A 21,948-nucleotide genomic window follows, 5' to 3' on the forward strand; every position below is an offset into this window, starting at 1 on the left:
CAGAACTCTTTAGTCCCGTGATCCTTTTCACACAGACAAGGGAAGTTGTGTTGCAGCCCAGTAGGTAACCAAGAAAAAAAATGCAACTCAACTGGGTGAATTTGGTTCAATGAAAACTGATCCAGGTACAGTGAAACAAGCATATAGTAGCATACCTGTCCTTGTGGTCTCTCTCCCTCTTTGATGTCGTCTGATTGAGATGTTTTGCCTTGAAATTCATGAAAAAGGAAACAGATGTCAGATATTCAACCAAGTGTTAATAAATCACTGATAGTTTTGTTGACCTGAATTAACTCACATTTGCAGCTCTTCCTTGTCCAGCTGCTGGAGCAAACAGTGAGATTCCAGACTACAGACACAGCCAGTGCCAGACCCATGCTAATGACCAGCACACCATGGTGGTAGTGAATATCTACAGCATGGAACAGACATGCATAATGAAGACAGTGTTGTACAAAAGTAGATGAAGTTTTAAAGAAAAAACTACAGACAAAATAATCATTCATAACGTATGTGACTGCACAGGGCAAGATACAGAACAGGATACAAGTGTCACTCTGAGATTTTAGGGAAAACAAAACAACAGTGCAAATACAACACAAGCTGACACAAATATATATTCATCTGTACTAAAAAGCAATTGTTTGATACAACTCTTGAAGTGTAGGCTTCTGTGATCACTTTTTAAAGCAAAGAGACAATAAAATCTACTTGCTTGACTGGTCTGTTTTTGAGGAATCCAACCTGCACTGTCCTGCACTGTCAAACTCTGTTAGGTTGGATTTTTGTCCTGGTCAGTAAAACACAAACAGTGTCAGCTCTTAGTTCATATTGGGTTCGCTCACATGCTTAAACAAGTTCAGGTACTTTTATAAAATGTGTATCTTATATCATTTTGCAGTTTATAGACTGAAAACTCTTTGCATTTATTCAGGATTTTAATTTTCTTCATAAGGCATTGATATTAAAACAATAAGTGTTTACTGCTTTAGTTATAATCCAGTGTTAAGAAGTTTAAAATAAAACATTTAATTACCTGTTACACTGCCAAAGGTAGCAGAGGAAAAGTGAACCATTGTTGCATTTGGTATTCCACAGAAATAAGTTCCTTCATCATGTGTCGTAGCATTTTGAATAGTCAAAACGTTTGTGCTGTTAATCCATGTGATTGTAAATCTGGAGTTGTTGAATGGAGAAGAAAATATGGCCTGTTTATTTCTTTTCATTCTTCCTACTTGCTGAGGCTCCTGGTTCAGTCTTTGCTTGTACCAAATGTAAACATCATCATTGGATATCGCTTTCAATGTGCAGTTAAGAGTGATATTTTTTCCAGATGCATTTATGACTGCTTGTTTAGCAGCATTTGTAGATTGAATAGGACCTATAAAATGAAAACAAGTCAGATCAATAATGAAAAAAAAATGTGGACAAAACTTTATCCAAAGCAAATCATGTCTATTGATTATTAAGCCACCATCATAAGGTACAGTAACAGATGTATTTATAAACATTGGTCAAGATTAGGAACCATACATGTCTTGTAGCTCAAACATATAAATATCCAGACTGGTATCATCATTGCAGAGTAACGCTCAGACATCAAAGGAGACTGTTTGAAAAGAAGCAACTGACAAACTAAATAAACTTCATGAGCTTTTAGGTCTCATGACTCAAAATCTCATTGGCTGACAAAGGTCACATGGTCCTGTTCTGTCCTGTTGTCTTACAACCTTGTTTGGCCACCTGCAGTGTCTGATCTCTTTAAAACATGTTGAGCCCAACATCCACGTAAGCTAAAGTAACAGAGCACCACTTAAGTAGGGGCTGATTTGACAATCTTGCTTATAGTATTTAAATTTGCCATAATTATTTTTTTAGTACTATTATTTATTTTTTCTTTTTTGTACAGCTCAGATTATTTGAGTGCAGGTTCTTTTTGCTGTTTATTTATCCAATAGAAGAACAACTGAAAAAATGTGCCCCTCCTGTTGTGCTAATGTCCTTTCAAACCACACCTGATGGAACATGATTGGATAATGCTGTACCACAGTGACACTCAATATTTTATGGAACAATATTGAAAAGTATATGAGAACAGTCAGATAATTCTAAAAAGGTTTAAATTAGTTTTATATAGTGTTTTAGTATGTCACATATTTAATTGCAAAGACACAAAACAGCAAGTTATTTTCTTGAATTATGAAGTGCAGAAGTCTATGGAATGTCAATTTTGTTGCTCCTTTCTGTAACTTATCACCACCACATCTTTGCTTATGGAATTTGGTTTTAGGATTTGTAAACTAAATGCAACTGTGAAGGAATTATTGGAAGTAGCTGAAAGGTCTAGTCAATGGTTGTGGGTGAGGAGAGTCTAGGCTAGTTGGGGAAATACATAATGCAAATGGAACCACTGAACATTGCACTTGCAATATCAAGTGCCACTGAACATGCATTAAATGTACTAGTGAGGCTGGACATGGCCTTAGTCACTGTGGAGACCAGCATGGAACTGCTGTGTTGAGGAATACTTGGTGGTGTAGTTCATAACATCTATATGCAACTGTCAGCACTGAATAGACATTAACAGTATTTAGTGGGGCTGGGTATGACTTTAGTCTGTGTGGTGACCAGTGATGGATTTTAAAGGTTATTAAGTGACGGTCTACATGCGGGCAATATAGTGGGTAAATGTATGTAGAGTAACTCTGTGTTTGCTGGAGATTTAGAGTGTAAACCTCACATGGAACTGGTGGCACTGATCACACATTAATGGTGTCAGTGGGGCTGGGTATGACTGAAGAAAATAACTTACATGTGTTGTGGAATGATAACCTGTGGAACCAGGATGAAGCTGTCAGTGAAAAATGAAAAGTTCTATCTTAGAAATTGGAAGACTCACTAGGAGATTACTAACAAAAGCTCCAATTTATGTTATGCCCCCAAAATTAAAATCTCATTGGCTATCAAAACTCAAGATCCTGTTCTGTCTTTTTTTGCATTATTGTCAGTTTTGTCACCAGAGTTCATTTGGCCTCCTTTAACCTCTGACCCTTGAGAAGCCTTACCTTTTCCTTAAAGCGTTTGCACAAATTGGTGTAAATATGAGTTCAGTCTGTGTCACTGCAGTGTAGATCACAGTTACTTGGGGCTGCTGATGGAGAACCTCAGTTGCTGTGGTTCCTCCCACATCCTGACTACCTCCCCTACTGTGACTCCTCCCCCCAAACAAAGAGAAGCTCTAGACTGTCTGAGTGACTTTTCATGGGTCTTTCCTGCTCTAGATGGGTTTCAACAAACTTACATTCTGTGAACCCAAGCTTTGACCAGATGAAAACTCAAAACTCTACTGTTTTATTTCATATCTGAGTACACACTCAAATCTGACAAGTCACTCTCCCTACTTCCACATGTATCCTCTTTAAACTTCAACTTCATTTATTCTTTTCTGCATTTATGTGATGTTGTTGTTATTTGTTAGGATGAGATAATCTAAAACATATATAGTTTTTAAAATGATCACGGCCCTTTCTTAAAAGTAATGTATTTTGTACATATTTAACCTCATATGCTTACGCTATGGAACTAGATGCTATATTACAATTCCCTTGTGAGTGTTATTATGTTTTACTGTGATGGTTCTTGTTTTTGAAGAATACTTTGGTATCTTCCAGTTCATGGTTAATTCATGAGTGTCCATGTTATTGTTAATGTTTTATAGATAATCTATGTATTTAATTTATGTATTTCTTACCAGTAAGCATTAGCAAATCTTAAGAAAGAAAAAAAAAAGGTTTCAGTACACTGTATTTGCATAAAGGAAGTGTCTTATCCGACACTATCAGTCTAAGCTATGTTGTTGTTTTTTTCTATGTGCATATTCATATTGTCCACAAAGTCTAAAACTGTTCTCACACCATTCTTTCTCAAATAGCAGTTAAACAGGAAAGTAAACTGATGTTGGTATTGTACTCATGACAAAGTGATGATGACCTTATAAAAATAACCCTATTCCTGCACTGCCAGGCTCTGTGTGGTTTAACTCTGCAGGTCCTGGCCAATAAAATACAGTGTCAGCTCTGAGAAATTGATGAACGCTCCAAACTGCATTACTCAGGACATAAATTCTCATTGGCTGAAGGAAATCTTGAGGTCTTATTTTTATTCATTTTTATTGTACATCCAGACATTCTCCTGTTGTCCCCTGTGTTCCATGATGTCTTTCTGCATTAATAATTTAAAAGCTGGCAAATAAAATTGATTTATTATTGTACTGATAATATGTTTGGCAGATTAATGTAACTTTCAGCCAGCACTATGTGAGGCTGAATAAGGTGATAGAACTCAGCGGTTTCAGTTGAGCACCTCTGGTCAAATATAATCCAACCAGCACCCCTCCACCAAAAAAGACTCCAAAGACCCATAAGCAAATAAAATATTTTTAAACATCAAAAACAGTGCATATTTTAGAGAAAAATGAAATAATATTTGTATCTGGTACCATCATCAGACAAGAACCAGTCATAAATTAATGCAAAAGTTTCAAAAGGTATCAAAAACAAAAGCTCTTGTGACAGTGGCACAGAGGGAGTGAGATGTGAGTGCTGTTTAGGAGAGTTTTTATTCTCTATAGTAATAAACACAAAGCTGGATAACGGCAAAATGTAAACAGCATATACAATATGCCGGCAGTAAGACTCACAGCACAGTGACAGTAAAGAGAAGGATACTTCAGGCGACATCATCTTAGGTGCTGTCAGCAAGCAATGAACTGTGGGAGAGCACCCATAGGCTTTAAATAGGGGGAGGGCATATAAGGCACAGGTGCTGGTGATTAGTAATCAGGTGATTCAGAGCAGGGCAGGTGCAGTGTGTGTGTGTGAATGCCTCTCTAGCTGGGATGCACACTGCACACTGTGACAGCTGTAAGGTGTGTTAGCCTGCAGCACTCAAGAGTTACAAACACATTTGTCAGGAGGAGAGTATGAGTGTGCTCATAATGTAATATCTATATTATGCAGACAAGATGATTTAGGGGAATGAGTACAGCGTGTGTTTGTAAATTGCACTTTGGTATATTCTATTTTTATAACTAGGATGTTTCTGTGTATTGTTTCCCCTGTGTGATGTATGGCAATAATGAATCTTGTGTTCCTGTGTGATACATGTTTGAGCATTTTTCAAACATGACAAACTAAATTATCCAGCATCAAAAACAAATACTGGCAAATAAAAGTGATTTATTATTAAACTGATGATATGTTTGGAAGTAGTATTTAAGTTTTCAGGCAGCACTATTTGAGGCTGAATAAGGTGCTAGAACTCAGTTCCAACCAGCACCCCTCCACCACCCTGTTTCACAGAGAGATCATTATCTGCATTTCTATTTCCTATAGAGTAGCAAAAACAACCAAAAGGAAATCAGGCCCCAATCACATTTAGAAGTGGCACTCACATTTAATGATTAGTATACACATAGTTATGATGTTGTTCAACATTGTTTTTCTTTAAGAGTTAGTAAATCACAATATAACATTTTAGTCTCAGTGCAGCCAGAAAAGGTTACACATGCTTGATACCTCATATTTGAAAGAATCAGTATTACCTAATACCAAACTACATAAATCCATTAGTATATAGATACTAATATAAGGACAGTCACCATTAATAACTGAAAGAATGACTGAAGTTCCTGGTTGTCGTTCACAAATTGTATTTATTTTGTTTATTTTTGTCAGAATTTTGCCAAGCATATATTCTCCATCACAAACCTTATATTTAATAATCAATAGCTTTTTGTGCTGTGTTCAAGTTGTTATAGTTATATTATAGGGTTACATCTCTTCAGAGCCAGCTGTGTTCATAGATTAAGCTTTTGACTAAACTGGAATGTCAGTGGTGATTCAGTGATTCATGGTAGAGGCAATTTTGTAAAAGGTCAATACAGGAAACCAAAACTCACAGTGATGTACAGACTCCCAGCTTTGCTGTCTTCATAGAAAAAAAAATTACTCCAAGTAAAACGCAAACAAATTTGATCCATTTGTAATTTTACTTAAAGATTTTTAGTCGTAGAACTGTCCATTTGACTGATGGTAGCTCAGTGTTTAAGGTACTTGACTAGTAATCAGAAGGTTGCCAGTTTAAGTCCCACCACCACCAGGTTACCACTGTTGGGCCCCTGACCAAGACCCTTAATCCTCAATTGCTCCAATTGTTTTCAGTCAGAGTTGTAAGTCACTTAAAAGTGTCAGCTAAATGCTGTAAATGTAAATTATTGTGGTCTAAGTGTATCTTGTGTAATTGATTTTGGTTTTGTAATTGTTCTGAGTTTTAAAAAAGCCTACCTCTACACTTCCTGTTGTCAATATCACACATCCAGTTGGCTTGTGTTAGTACAGTTGGGCATGCATGACAATTCAGATTATTCACATATATATCAAGTGTAAACATAAGTTGTGTGTATCTTTGTCTGTGTTTGTTGGTGAACTGGGACATGTACAGACAGTCAGTGTTTCTCTCTCACACATAAGATGGGAGAGTGTGGTATGTCTGACCAGGGCCTGATTTTGTAGGATGAATTACAGGTATCTCCATCTCAGGACTTTGGGTTTTTGTGAATAATGGTGTTGTAGAGAATGGCTGATTTATCATTGAACCAAGTGAGTTTGCCTGTTTTGTTATATAACGCGCATGTACTCAAACAGGCCGGAATCTCACATGGGTGTACTAATTTTCTGGATGCCCTGTTTTCTGCATCTTGTCCTCAGAGACCTGTAATGCAGCATAACAGAACTCTTTAGTACTCGGATCCTTTTCACACAAACAAGGGAAGTTGTGTTGCAGCCCCGTAGGTAACAAAGAAAAAAGGTGCAACTCAACTGGGTAAATTTGGTTTAATTAAAACTGATCCAGGTACAGTGAAACAAGCATATAGTAACATACTTGGCATTGTGGTCTCTCTCCCTCTTTGATGTTGTCTGACTGAGATGTTTTGCCTTGAAATTCATGAAAAAGGGAGCACATGTCAGATATTCAACCAAGTGATAATAAATCACTGACAGTTTTGTTGCCCTGAATTAACTCACATTTGCAGCTCTTCCTTGTCCAGCTGCTGGAGCAAACAGTGAGATTCCAGACTAGAGACACAGCCAGTGCCAGACCCATGCTAATGACCAGCACACCATGGTGGTAGTGAATGTCTACAGCATGTAACAGACATGAATAATGAAGATAGTGTTGTACAAAAGTAGATGAAGCTTTAAAGGCAAAACTACAGACAAAATAATCTACCATAGATTGTGTGACTGGGGAGGGGAGATGCGATCAGGGTGTGACTGAGAGACCCTCAGAACAGCACATGTACAACGATCAAGTTAACTGTTGCTTGGGGATCTGACTCTAATGCTGAACTTTGATACACTGATGTGTATAACCCTTAATATCTTGCTAAATATTACACATATATAACAAAGTTTAGAATCAACATTCTAGACTTTTAGTTTATTTTAGTGTCCTTTACATGGTTAATCTAGATCTTTCTGGATGAAGCAATTCATTCATAAAATATGTGTGCCCATCATAAAGAACCTTGAAGGGGAGGATCCTGTGATAATCTTCTTATTTAAAGCAAAGAGACAGAGAGAAACTTGCTTAAAAGGGCTGTTTTGGGGGGATCCAACCCTCTTCTTCTATTATCAGTCTTTGTTTGGTTTAACTCTTGATGTCCTAGTCAATAAAATACACAGAGTGTCAGCTCTTAGTTCATCTTGCTTTCCCTCACATGTTTAAACAAGTGTACTACTAAAGAATTAGCAGTTTCTATTAAAAACAAGGGTATCTTATAACACTTTGCAATCCACAGACTATAAAAATCATTGTATTTATACAGAACAAAGACATTTAATTCTCCACTTCATAAAACAACAGTAGCTTTGACATTAAGATTAGAAGTGCTTTGTGTTTTATTGTCTAGTTTTATATTTTAAGATGTTTAAAAATAAATAACTTATTTACCTGTCACATTGATGAATGTAGCAGAGGAAAAGAGAATCATTGTTCCGTCTGTCATGCCACAAAAGTATGTTCCTTTATAATCTTCAGTAAGATTTAGAATATTCAGAGAGTTTGTGGTGTCATTCCAAATAATTTTGAATGTGCATTTGCTGAATGGAGATGAAAGTATGGCCAGTTTATTTTTTAGCACTTCTCCTACTTGCTGAGGCTCCTGGTTCAGTCTTTGTTTCTACCACATGCAAGGATTGTTGTCATATTTTTCTTTAAATGTGCAGTTAAGAGTTATATTTTTTCCAGGTTGCATCAGGACTGCTTGATTAGTAAGGTTTGTAGTTTGAACAGAACCTATAAAATGAAACAGAGTCAGACCAATAAGGAAAAAATGTGGACAAAATTGAATCCAATTACACATGTAATTATGAACACTAGTAAAGATTTGGAGCCGTACATGTCTTGTAGCTCAAGCATATAAGTATCCAGACTGGTATCATCATTGCAGCATAACGCTCTGACCTCAGAGGAGATGGTTTGAAAGAAGCAACTGACAAACTAACTAACCTTCATCAACTTTTGTGTTTCATGACTCAAAATCTCATTGCCTGGAAAAGTCACATGGTCCTGAGCTGTCCTTGTCTCACAACCTTGTTTGGCCACTATTAGTGCCTGATCTATTTTAAAACATGTTTATACCAAACATGCATGTATGTATTTATACCAAACATGCATGTACACTATTTTATGCTTTTGGAAAACACTCTTATCCAGAATGAGTTAGAATTTAAACTTGTTTCAGTCAGGCAACTGTAGTGTTAGGAGTCTTGCCCAAGGACTCTTATTGATACAGCATAGAGCACTAGACCCAATAAGGTTTGAACTGCAGTCGCCAACGAGACAGGCAGTGTTGTTATATACTACACTATACCATGCATGATAGTAAAAAATGATATATAAATCTTGCTTACAGACTTGTTTGCAAAATTTCTCAAAAAGGTTTATTTTATTATTATTCAGTTATCTTTTTTCTACATCTTAGATTCTAAGTCTTAGACTGGGCTTTTTTTTATAGACAATAGTAGAGTCACTCAAAAAATGCACCCCTGCTCCTGTGCTACTGCCTAATCTATCCATGCTTGATGAAGTGTGATTGGCTAATGCTGTAACACAGTGACGTTCACTATTTTATGGAACGCTATTGAAAAGTGTATGACAACAGCCAGAGTAGTTCAAAAAGGTTTTATTGTGTATGTTGTCTCATGTTTAATTTTACAGTAAGAGACAAAACAACAAGCCTATTCTGGGATTATGAACTGTATAAGTATGAGATGTCACTTTTGTTGGTCCCATGTAAAGTCTTAAAAATTATCAAAAAAATTCAGTCATGTCTATGTTAATAAGGTGGATGAGGAATTAAATATTACTAATTCAAAATAAACAAAAATCTTGCTAGGCTCAGTTAAAATCTCATTGGCCACCAGAATTCTCAAGATCCTCTACTGTCTTTTGTTTCATAGTCTGTGTGGCCACCAGAGGTCATTTGGGATCTGTTAACCTTTGACCCTTGAGAAGCCTTACCTTTTCTATAAAGAGTTTGGACAAACTAGTGTAAACATGAGTACAGCCTAAGGCATTGTAGTGTATTTCACAAATACTTTTGGTTGCTGTGGCTCCTCCCCACCCCCAAGAAGAGAAGCTTTAGGCTGACTTGATGACTTCTCCTGGGTTGTTTCTGTGCCAAATGGATTTTAAGCACACTTATACTCAGACTAGGACTCCTGGAAACCTGGAATAGACTTCTGTTACTTATTTATTCTTAATACTGATTTAGTTCTTTATTGCTTATTTTGTTCGTGTTGTGATGTCCGGTGTTGAGCAGAGGATTATGGGCTCCTCTTTTGAGTCTTGGTTCCTCTTAAGGTTTCTCTTCATGTTCTTTGAAAGATTTTATTTAACACGGTTGTGTTTTGGTTGATCACTGGGGACTTTTATTCAGACATCTGTAAAGTTGCAAAATGTACACTACTCTGGCAAATTAGTCTCTCTAATTCCACATGTACACAATATATATATATATATATATATATATATATATATAGTTTTTTTAATGGTTGTGTAACTTATAAAAAGTAACACCTTTATTTACATATTTACCTTACATTCTTATACAATGTAACTTTTTGTCATGAACCATCATCCCGCTATCTCTGTCATTGTTTATAATGTAATTTTAACATAGTTGTGACTTTAGTTAATCATTTCTAATACAAACTATTGAATTAGTTTACCTGTTATGCCCTGTAACATTCCCTTCTTACCTATGTTTCTGTCTCTGCCAGAAGAGCCCATAACTAATCACCATCAGACATGGGGCAGGAAGTTGAGTTGTTACTTCTAATATATATACACAATTTTCACTACGTCATATTTCATGTAAATAATGAAATTATTACACTTCATAATATTACTAATACTGTGAGTAACTGTAACATATTGATATGAACTATTGTATGCAAGCTTAATACACTACTAACCATCTTTGAAGTCAGGAAGGTTCTCTTGCTGTATGCCATTACAACTATAGTAAATATACTGAATGATTGCTGATTCGGTACACTGGATGATTAGACATAATATATAAAGTAGAAAATGACAGTAACTGGGAAATGTAAGGTAAGTAAGAACAAAAAACAAAAGATAAAATAAAAACATAAATCATGATCAAAGAAAATGAACCACCAACAAGTAGGACCTGAATTCATATTCACTAATCACTTCATAAGCATTATGTGTGCATGTCATAACAGCCTCTAGCTTTCAGTTAGTTCTCAATGGTTCTTTTTTTTACAGCATATCAAAAATCCCTTTTTCAATTTTCATGCTGCTACTCAAAAAAACATCCGGAAGCTATTTTTTTTTCTCTTTCCCACAGGTTTTCTGAAGTCTGTGTTATTTATTGTGTTCGTTTGGTGCATGTGTTCCAGGTTCACTACCAGGATTTCCCCCGTTTGAGACTTTGCCCAGTTCCTCACCGGGTTTTCAAGGCAACTGCTTCAGCTAATTAATGGCCCCTCCCAGAAGAGGAAAGAAGGAAGAGAAGAGAGAAGAGAGACAGCTTTGTTAGGTTGGAGTTTGTTTGTTTGGCTGTGATTGAAATTTTGTATGAGTTTGTGTAGGACCTTGTTTTCACCATTTTTTGGCCTTCGTTCTTTAGCTTCTCCCCTCCTGCTTTAGCTACTGTGTATATTTGAGTATATTTATAGATAGTATAGAGTGTGTAAATATTGTTCTGTTTGGTACTTTGCTGTTGGATCCTGGTGGTGGTGGTGGCCTGGGTCACTCCTGTAGACATTGTACCAGTAAGATTGTTTGTACTTAATATCCACTGTGAAACACACCAAAAAGGAGGCGTCCATTTATGCTTCCACTTGTTTTGTTGCTGTTCACTTTTTACAACTTACATTCTTATGTTATGGCCTCACAGCTTAGACGGGGTCATGACAAAAGATGTTCATAATCCTTACATTGACCTCTACAGTTCATAATCCTAGCATAGACTTCTACAGTTCATAATTGCAGAATATAATTCTCGTTGTTTTGTTTCTTCTCTAAAATTAAATATGAGAAAAAATTGAATCAGGTTTGGTTTGAAAGGACAGTAGCACACAAGGAGTTACACTTCTATTGGCTTAAAAAAAGAAAAAAGAGACCTAAATAAAATAATAATAATAATAATAATAATAATAATAATAATAATAATAATAATAATAAAACATTTGGAGTAAGTTTGAATACCGTAAACAAGATTGTCATATCACGCCTTTCTTCGAGTGGTGCTCTATTATTTTAACTTGCATGGATGTTGGGCTCAACATGTTTTAAAGAGATCAGACAATGCAGGTGGCCAAACTTGATTGTTAGACAACAGGACAGAAAAAGACTTTACATTTTCTAGCCAATGAGATTTTGAATCATGAGACCGGAAGGCTCGTGAAGTTTATTTATTTTGTCAGTTGCTTATTTTCTAACCGTGTCCTCTGAGGTCTATTCGTTACACTGCAATGATGATACCAGTCTGGATACTTAGATTTTGACATGTATAGTTCCAAATTTTTAAACAGCATTTATAATTACATTTGTTACTGTTCTTTCAGATATTAGATTAATAATCAGAATGTATTATTTGTTTTGGATTCAATTTTCTCGACATTGTGTTCTTATTGATTCTGGCTCGGTTTCATTTTATAGGTCCTGTTCAAACTACAAAGCCTTTTAAACGAGCAGTCCAGACTGAACCTGGGAAGAATATCACTCATTATTGCACATTTAAAGAAAAGACTGTTTGCTTTTGGTTTAAGATCAGATGGCAGCAAGAGATTCAACAAGTAGGACAAGTTCGTAAAGATAAAGACGGCATACTGTCATTTCCATTCAACAACTCCAGATTCATAATGAAGTGGAAGGATGACAGAAAATATTGATTTAAAAAAATCAGCAATAATTTTGACTTGGTAATATTGGTAATATTCCCTGATCCAATTACAATTCATACTGTATTAAAACTCATACTTAAATATATAAATATTTATTATGCTTAATAACATGTTAATCATAGACAGGGCAGCAGTAAATGCTAGTGATGCAGTTCTACCTTAATAAAATCTGCTGTATTTCATATTATGCACATTTCTTTAATTGCTTTGTTACAGATATAGCAGGTGATGTAAAGCGCAGAGGAACTTTAGTAATGTTTGTTTAATCACAGTCTAATCTACAATCATAAGATCTGGGGGTCTTAAAAAGCAGTTTACTGCCATTTATACATTTAAATTAATGACATCTTTTACTAAGAATATTTCTGGCTCTGCTCAGCTCAGCATCCTCTGTTTCATATCTGTGAGGAGGGCAGGTGAAGAGAGGACAGCCTGAAGACAGCATGTACTCTGAAGTGAAATTATCAGCTCTTACTGACTATCATCTAGATTATTAGCTCTTTTCCTTTTTATTATCCAAAGTGAAGTCTGGATACATTATCTCTTTACTGGCACATGCAGTATTGTAAAGAAGGTGTTGTGTAACTCTATAATCTCTAATTCTTTATTTTCCATTTATCTGCTTTCTTATCTTTAAGGTATGTTGTGTTTCTGTTGGTTCAGTCCATCTTCAACAGTAAAATGCCACATTTGTCTTTGAGAACCACTGTGCACAAAACTGGCTGACTGATAAAATATCCACAATGATTTGAAGCTTCACACATGGCAGTGTAGACAGGTGCATGTAATCAATTATCAGTAGATAATTGTGGAAATGGCAGAGGTGCAGTGTGTGTGTGTGTCTCAGGCGAGGTGCCTGGTGCACCATAAGAATAAACCATCCCCCAAATGTTGTACTAATAATGTCCAAATGAAACATTACTATAAATAGGCTATTACTTTTGATTGTAATTTAATTAACTAATCAGTTGTCACGATTGTCCATCCTCTGGGCGTCCCCGTTTCCAATATTTCCCTGTCTTGTCTTTTGTTTTTCTTTACTTCCTTGTTGGTCCATTCCGTAGTTTCATTTGTTTTTTTCTGTGACTGTCATCGCTTTTACTCATTCCTGTTGTCCAGTCCTTGTTTTGGTTTTGTTCTGTCTCACGCCCTGGTCAGTATCTCTGCCTGTAATTATGTTCACCTGTGTATGGTTTGTTTCTTCAGTCTTGGTCATTTAATCTGTGGGTTTTGTCTTTCAGTTATGTTTTTATTATTTTCAGTCATTTTGGTATGTTTGATTGTGTTTCGAGTTATTGTTGCTGTCTCCGTCATCGTCCTGATTCTGCCGTTGGTTTAGTTCGTGTTTATTTACGTCCATGTTTTCCTCATGTCTCAGCTTACTACCCGTCCGTGTTGTTCGAGTAATTCAAGTTGAAGTAATGAATAGGTGGGATATGGCCGTTGTAAAGTTGGGTCACAGGAGTGACACCAGTTAAATTGATCTTTGTGGGATTGAATATTGTGGGACTGATTTTTGTGCTATTTTTTTTAACTGATTGGCCAGTGGAACAATTAACTCTTCATGGGTTTGCTCATGTGATGGTGCCCTGTGGTGGCTTGATCAGAGGTCAACACTGTAAGGCTTTGAGTTTATAATCAATGCCCTCAGTAAAAGGTAGTGTAGGTAGGGGCTTATAAGTTCTTACTTTACTCTCCCTTTAGGTTCTTTTGGCCTCTGCCTTTTCTACTGATTTTAGAGAGTTAGGGAAGAAGTGATGCATTTAATTTTCCCTTTTTTACCTCCCTGACATGATACTGCTGTTTGATTTACACTGAGATTTATTTTTGTACATTCTGAAGACTAAATAATTGAAGGATATTAGGCATAAAGGGAATAAAATTGTTGCAATTCCAGAAGAGTGTGCGTCTCTGATTTTGGTTTTATGTTGAGCTCTTTTTGGTTCTACACTAGCAAGTACCTGAGAGCTGCAAAGATCTCTGAATACATTTTCAGCAAAATTATCAACTTCACCTGTGGATGGTAGCCAGACATTAGCCTCACCTTGATATTGGGTTTTTCCCAGCAGCTCCTGCCACACATGCGATGTAAGCCGAACCCCTCAATCTGTCCTCCAGCAATCTGAATTGATGAAAGATATGTTGGAAAAATAGGTTGGCTGTTGAGCTGTAGGACAAGCTGGAAGAAAGATGAAACGGACTATTTTAGAAAAGTGATTGAAAACAGAAAGGATGGTGGTATTACTGTCTGAAACCAGGAGATCAGTGACAAAGTCGACTGCTATGTGAAACCAGGGGCTCACAGGTACAGGGAGGCAGCAGCTTGTCTGCAGGGCAAGTCCGAACTGTCTTGTGCTTCTAGCACAGATGGTGCAGCAGCCTACATGGATGATGCCTCAGTGCATCGGAGGCCACCAGCAGCTGTCCTGTCCATGTTGAGGCTGGGTGGTCCATTACTAGCGATGTCTGGGCCCATGTGATGAGAGAGTAGCGGCATTGAAGAGGCACATACAACCGGTGATCCAGACAGCTCGGTTGAGGGTTCACCTGCAGGATGGCTCGTTCCAGGTCACATCGAATGGATCCCAGGAAGCAGGAAGGAGCTAGTGGTTAATGCATGTGGCTTCTGAGTCGAACTGATTGACATGGCATCTACTTTGATATTCTTGAATCTAAGTAAATAAGTGATGGAAAAATCGACGCTCTAACAGATAACAGACAACATGGCTTAGTTGGAGTTCAGCTGTTTGTAGGTATTGGAGATTCTTGGTCAGTTAATACCACAAGGGGTCTTGAGCACCTTACAAACAATCTGAAAACCAACAGCTCCCAATCACCGATGCAATTTTTTGAAAAAAAAAACCAAATTCTACTGGTTTAAGTTTGGGGTTGTTAACATGCCATTGTGGTAGAACTTCTCCCACTCCCTAATAAAGTGCTGGTAGAAGTTAGCAAAACCCAGAAAACTTTGGAAGTTACGACACATCTGGGGGTGGGACCAGTTGGTCACTGCCTCCATCTTGGTCACCTGCATAAATTCGTAGTTGAGTTTGAGGTAGCTTTCGTAGCTGTCATCATGCACATGGAACTCACTTCTCCAATTTTCAGTACAGGATAAATCTTGCAGTGAGGATGGCAAGTGTTGTTCAGTGGTTGGATGAACCAGTCTGTCCTCCCTTTGAGGAGGAAGTTGACTGGCATCTCTGGGGTATACACCTCCTCGAAGTCCTGAAATGGAGCTGGGATGAACATCTCAGATATGGCATTGGGGCTCTCAGAGGAGGTGAACTGGTAGAGCATGGCCACTGAAGTAAAGCAGTGAGTCAGATAATGTGGAGACCATGTGAGCATGTCATTATTTTTCCAGGAAATTATGGGGTCATAGCAGGGGTCTACTGCAGGCTCTACCCCATTTATGATGGTGAAAAACAGATTTGAGCCCTGCCTCAGTGGCGAGTCAGTTGTCACCATTACAGTGCCCAGGTTTTAGCCCTCCATGCAAGTTGACTAATGACAAATGATCATTTAGCATGGCCTGGCATTTGTGGCTGGTAAATAAAGTACAGTTCACATTGTAACCCCAATGGCTTAGAGAGGTTTCTTGTACAGTCATAAGCCATAAATGGTAGCAATGTAATAACTGGAAATCCTGGAGGCAGAAGAAGAAACGGTTCTCACAGAGAGCACACTGATGCAGCCAACCAACCTGTCTGCATTGCCTCATAGGTTAGCCAGGTCCAAACCCTGTTCCTCCAGCATCTGTTGTCATCCAATTACTGCATCTTGAAGGCTGAAGTGTTCTGCCAAACATGCTGTACCTCCTCCTTTGTCCAGCTTCTCACTGTGACATTTTGTGGATGCAGGACCAAAGTGCAGACCGGGGAGCAAAAGTGTTTATACAAAACATGCAAAAAAAACCCCCCCAAAAAACAAAAACAAAAACAAAAGGGACATCATATAAATGCACAAAGATAAGGCTTGCTCAGTCTTTAGGCTTCTAGGGGAATTCATTGCAAACTTAAAACTCTTTGATGACAATTACCGCTAAATGTCACGTCTGGTCAGCCATCCAGCAGGAGGGACACACCCATTCCTATTAGTGATCACACCACTTACCCTGACTGTTCCCAATCTCCTGCTTATTCATTATCTTCACCTGTATCCTATTTTCAATTTCAACCATTTAAACCCACAGGTCCCAGAAGGCACCGCTGCACATTAGCTGGCCACAGACCTGAAAGTCTTGACACATCACCTCTCTGTCTTCTAGAAGAAAGATTGTGTTTTGTCTTGTCAGTGCTTCACATTGTTATTCTCCTGGATAATAAAGAGCACTTTCTTGTTACTCCACCTCTCGCTTCTGCTGTGCCGCCTCCGTCACACTAAATCACTCTGACTTGCATTCAGTCTCAGCTTTGTCCTGTGAATACCTGGTAGCAAGTTCTTCTAGAGATGGTTTTTACAAGACTATAATTAGGAACTCACTTCTCATAAATATCATGCATGCTATTCCTCTACCGATAGCTACTGGCATTCAGCGGTAGTGAAGTATGTGCACTTGTGCATACATTATGTTAATTGTCACTTGTCTAATTTATTCTAATCCAAGATTCCCTCAGGTGGTGTGTGTTGTGCATCAGTAGACACACCACCTGGGAGGTATGTCATTATGTTTTTTGTTATGTTCAGGTTTATTTTCGTTACTTTAAAAAAATGTTTTAAAAAACCTTAGGTTGGAGACTCATGTTTTCTACCTTCATTCTCTGCAAGTTCTTTGGCCATAATAATAAAACATGTTTACAAACCAATCTTAAATTATTACTCTCACTCACATGATTCATCAGCATATAGAACTCTGGGACACTGTAGGCAAATCTCCAAAGAGACAGCTGTAGAAGCCAGTGTAATCTGGTGTAAATGTAACATCTAGACCTAAAACATGAGTAATATGTATCCATAGATGCTTACGTAGATTATGATGAAAACGTAGAACACAAAAGAACAGAATTTTAAATGACATGTAAAAAAAACACATTAGTAGCTATTAGTGGCTGCAACCACTATGTACAAAGTACTATTCCCTCACCTGGTACAAAGTTCTCCTAGAGCCATTTATACTATAAGCACTTAGACACAAAATTCTCATAAAATAACATTATTGAACTCATCTTACATTAAAACTGTCAGTCTCAATGCAATTCATCAGCGCTATGAACTTGGCCACGTTGTGTGAAAATCCCCAATGAGACAGCTGTAGAAGACAATGTAATCTGGTGTAAATGTAACATCATCTAGACCTGAAACATAAGTAATATGTATCCATAGGTGGTTATATGGATCTACTGATGAAAACGTCAAGGTAAATCTTAATATTCAAGAGAGTCAAAACAACTTGTCATCTGCTGCTGCAAAACATTTCTCACCCATGCTTCTACTTCCTATTTAGATTCAGTGCACATTCATGACTACCACTGCATGCTGGTTGGGTGTCTGGGGGGAGCAGTCTTAAAGCACTCAGCTCCCTTTTAAGAGTTAAAGGCAGTAATGTTTAGTACTTTACTACACATGCCTACTGTCACCATGCTTACAGTAATAATGTCCAGTGTAAATGTAGTTCAGCTGCACAAGACACTGCATCAATGTACTCTCAGTGATACACAATGTTGTGTAGCAGTGACCTTCCCTGGGAGAGTGTGTGACTCTGCAGTGGACAGAAACATATGTGATTCTGTGACGTTTGCGGCACAGAAGAAGCGAGAGGTGGGGTTGCAGCAAAGTGCTCTTTATTATCCATTGGTATCTAGCGATGATAACACTTAAACAAAACTCAAACAGTCGTTCTCTATGAGTGAGCACAGTTATCAAACGAGACTGCCGTCTTAGGTCCTCTAATGTGCAGCCCCGTCTCTTGGGATCTGTGGGTTTAAATAAGCAGATCATGGTTAATGATCAGGTGAGTTCAATTAGTACTCCGGTGATCGTGAGCAGGGCAGTTAAGGGGAGTGATCCCTAGAAGGAGTGTGCATGTCCCTCCTGCTAGCCGGCTGACCAACTGCAACAGCAGGTTCAGGAATTTTAGAGATACAGACAGGACCAACAAAAAGACCTTCCATAGGCTCTCACAGTTTATAATCCTAACATAGACTTCCACAGCTATATTCCAGAATATAATTCTTGCTGTTGTGTCTCTTATTCTAATATTAAATATGACACAACAAACAATAAAACCTTTTTAAGTTACTCTGACTGCTGTTATACCCTTTTCGATACTGTTTCATAAAATATTGAGTGTCTCACTGCTACAACATTAATCTTGCTCCCTCAGGTGTGGTTTGACAGTAGCACAAAACAAGGAGCACAAGTTTGAGCAAATTTTCAACTGGCTAAAAATCAATGGCCAAAAGTATCTGCACTCTAAAATCTGAGCTGTATAAAAAAGGGGAAACAAATATTATTATTATTATTAGTAGTAGTAGTAGTAGTATTATAATTACAGCAATTTTTGTATTTTAAAGAGATCAGGCACTGCAGGTGGCCAGTGAAAGTTGTGAGACAACAGAACAGAACAGGACCATGTGACCTTTACCAGCCAATGAGATTTTGAGTCATAAGATCTGAAGGTTCATGAAGTGTGCTTAGTTTGTCAGTTGCTTCTTTTCACACTGTCTCCTCTGAGGTCGGAGAGTTAGTCTGAAATGATGGTACCAGTCTGGATACTTATATTTTTGAGCTACAAAACATGTATGATTGTAAATCTTTACTAGTGTTCATAATTACATGTGTTACTGTAGTTTGTTGTTGGATTAATAAGGAATATACATTGGATTCAGTTTTTTGTTTTTTTTTTCCTTATTGGTCTGAATCTGTTTCATTTTAGAGGTCCTGTTCAAACTACAGAGATTATTAATCAAACAGTCCTTAATGAACCTGGAATAAGTATCACTCTTAACTGCACATTCAAAGCACCATCCAATAAGGATGATGACATAGCTTGCATTTGGTACAAGCAAAGACTGAAGAAGGAGCCTCAGCAAGTAGGAAGAGCAAAAATAATGAAGTTGGCCCTGATTTCATCCCCATTCAACAACTCCAGATTCATAATGAATTGGATTAATACCACCACAAACTCTCTGACTATTCTAAATCTTACTAAAGAAGATGAAGGAACGTACTTCTGTGGAGTGGCAGAAAAATCAGAAGTTCACTTTTCCTCTGTTACATTTGTAGCTGTGACTGGTAATTACATGATTTCTTTTAAACTTCTTAATATTTAAATCTAGATTATAACTAAAGCACAAAACACTTGTAATCTGAATGTCAAAGCCACAGTTATTTTATTGTGTAGAATGTAGAAAAATATTTCTTTATACTGTACTATAAATACAGCATAAATAAAGTCGGTGGGCTGCAAAGTGATATATGAAAAAGAGTTTATAACATGACTTGCTAATTCTACAGTAGTACACTTGTTGTTCAAGCATGTGAGGGAAACCAAAATGAATTAAGATCTGCCACTGTTTTATTGACCAGGACATCGAGAGTTAAACCAAACAAAGACTGATAATAGAAGAAGAGGGTTGGATACCCCCAAAAACACTAATTTAAGCAAGTATCTTTGTGTCATTTAAATTTTAAATTAAATGATTATCATAGAATAAAATAGAATTAAATGATTATCATAGAATAAAATACTTATTAGCTTTCAAAATTCTATATGACCATCACAAGTCACAAAAATTTAGATAACCATGTGAAGGACACAAAGATAAAGAGTGTTCAGTATTTTTGTTATATTTACAAATACCAAGGGTTATACACATCAGCACATCCAAATTCAGAGTGTATGTGATTAGCATCTGATATTAAGGTCACATACCACACACTTTTCACTTTAATTTGTATATTCAATTATTTTATAAAGATTGTTCTGTAGTAAAGCCCGTGGGTCCTGTACTGATCTGTCTTGGAGCAGTGCTAGGAGTGTGTGCGGCTGTTATCATCGCTCAAGCCATAATCATATGTAAGATGAAAATCTCTTTACATGGCAATGGTAAGTGTTCATAAAGGGCAGGGAGCTCAACCTATTGTAATTTATTATTTCATATAATTTTTAAATTTAGGAAATATTAAAAATATTGATAACTCTTCTGCAGTAAACTTGCCATACAGATAGTATTCCCTAAGTCAGCTACAATTATTAGTGTATTTTTCCCCTACCACAGCAGGACCGCAACAAGGTAGTGTGATGGAGAAAACCACCAATCAGGTACAACTTGTGCAGTCATGCTTTCATGCGATTATTAGTAAAACTTTGTTCTCCAAGTTTATAGTCTTTATAGAGAATGTGGCATGAATCAGTTGACATAAAAAAATCATACTTAAATATAGAACTATTTATGAGTGTTGGGAGTTTATGTTGATAAAATGTGCTGTATCTTGATTTGATGCATGTTTTTAATTGCGTTGTTTCAGATACAGCAGGTGATGAACACAGCAGAAGAAAAGCTGTTTAATATTTAAGAATTATAAACAATGATGAAATCCGTAAATCTTAAAAAGCAATTTCCTGCTATTTATACATTTAAAGCTTTGACATATTTTACTAAGAATGTTTCTGGCTCTGCTCAGCTCAGCTTCCTCTGTTTCATATCTGTGGAGCTGATATAGCTTATAGCTGTAGCCTAATTACAACATCATTGATATTCATGCATGAAGCTATTGTGGTGGAGATGTACGAGACATACAACACTGCACTGCTGTAGAGGAGGAGGAGAAGGCAACTCACTGTCTCTGTGTTTCAGACTAGTAGTCATATTCTAAATAAGGATACAAATGACAGTAATGTTCACTAAACAATGTTGTTCATTCCCACAGAGACATGATGCTGAAGAGCTGAATTATGCTGCCATTCATTTCAATGAGAGGAAAACCAAAAGAGGGCAGGTGAAGAGAGGACAGCCTGAAGACAGCATGTACTCTGAAGTGAAACGTTCAGCTCCTACTGACTATCATCTAGATTATTAGCTCCCTTCCCTTCTATAATTCTAAGTGAAGTCTGGATACATTATCTCTTTACTAGCACATTCAGTGTTGTAAAGGAGGTGCTGTGTAACTCTCTAATCTCTAATTCTTCATTCTCTGTTCATCTGCTTTCTGATCTTTAAGGTGTAATGTTTTCTGCTGGTTCATTTCAGATTCATGTGCCACAGTTGTCTTAGAGAACCACTGTGCTCAAAACTGGGTGACTGAGAAAGAATATCCACAATGTTTTGATCTCTACCCATTGAGTTATGACTGTTGATTTTCTGACCTTTATATCTTCTCTTCATACTAGAAGTGTGCTTTGTGCCTGTTGTTTTTGTTGCTCTGCGTCTGATATTAAATATCAGCTATAAATATTGAAATATAATAATAAATTATTATGATGATGATGATGATTATTATTATT

Source organism: Electrophorus electricus, chromosome 12 (genome assembly GCF_013358815.1).
Source record: "Electrophorus electricus isolate fEleEle1 chromosome 12, fEleEle1.pri, whole genome shotgun sequence".
NCBI classification, from domain to species: Eukaryota; Metazoa; Chordata; class Actinopteri; order Gymnotiformes; family Gymnotidae; genus Electrophorus; species Electrophorus electricus.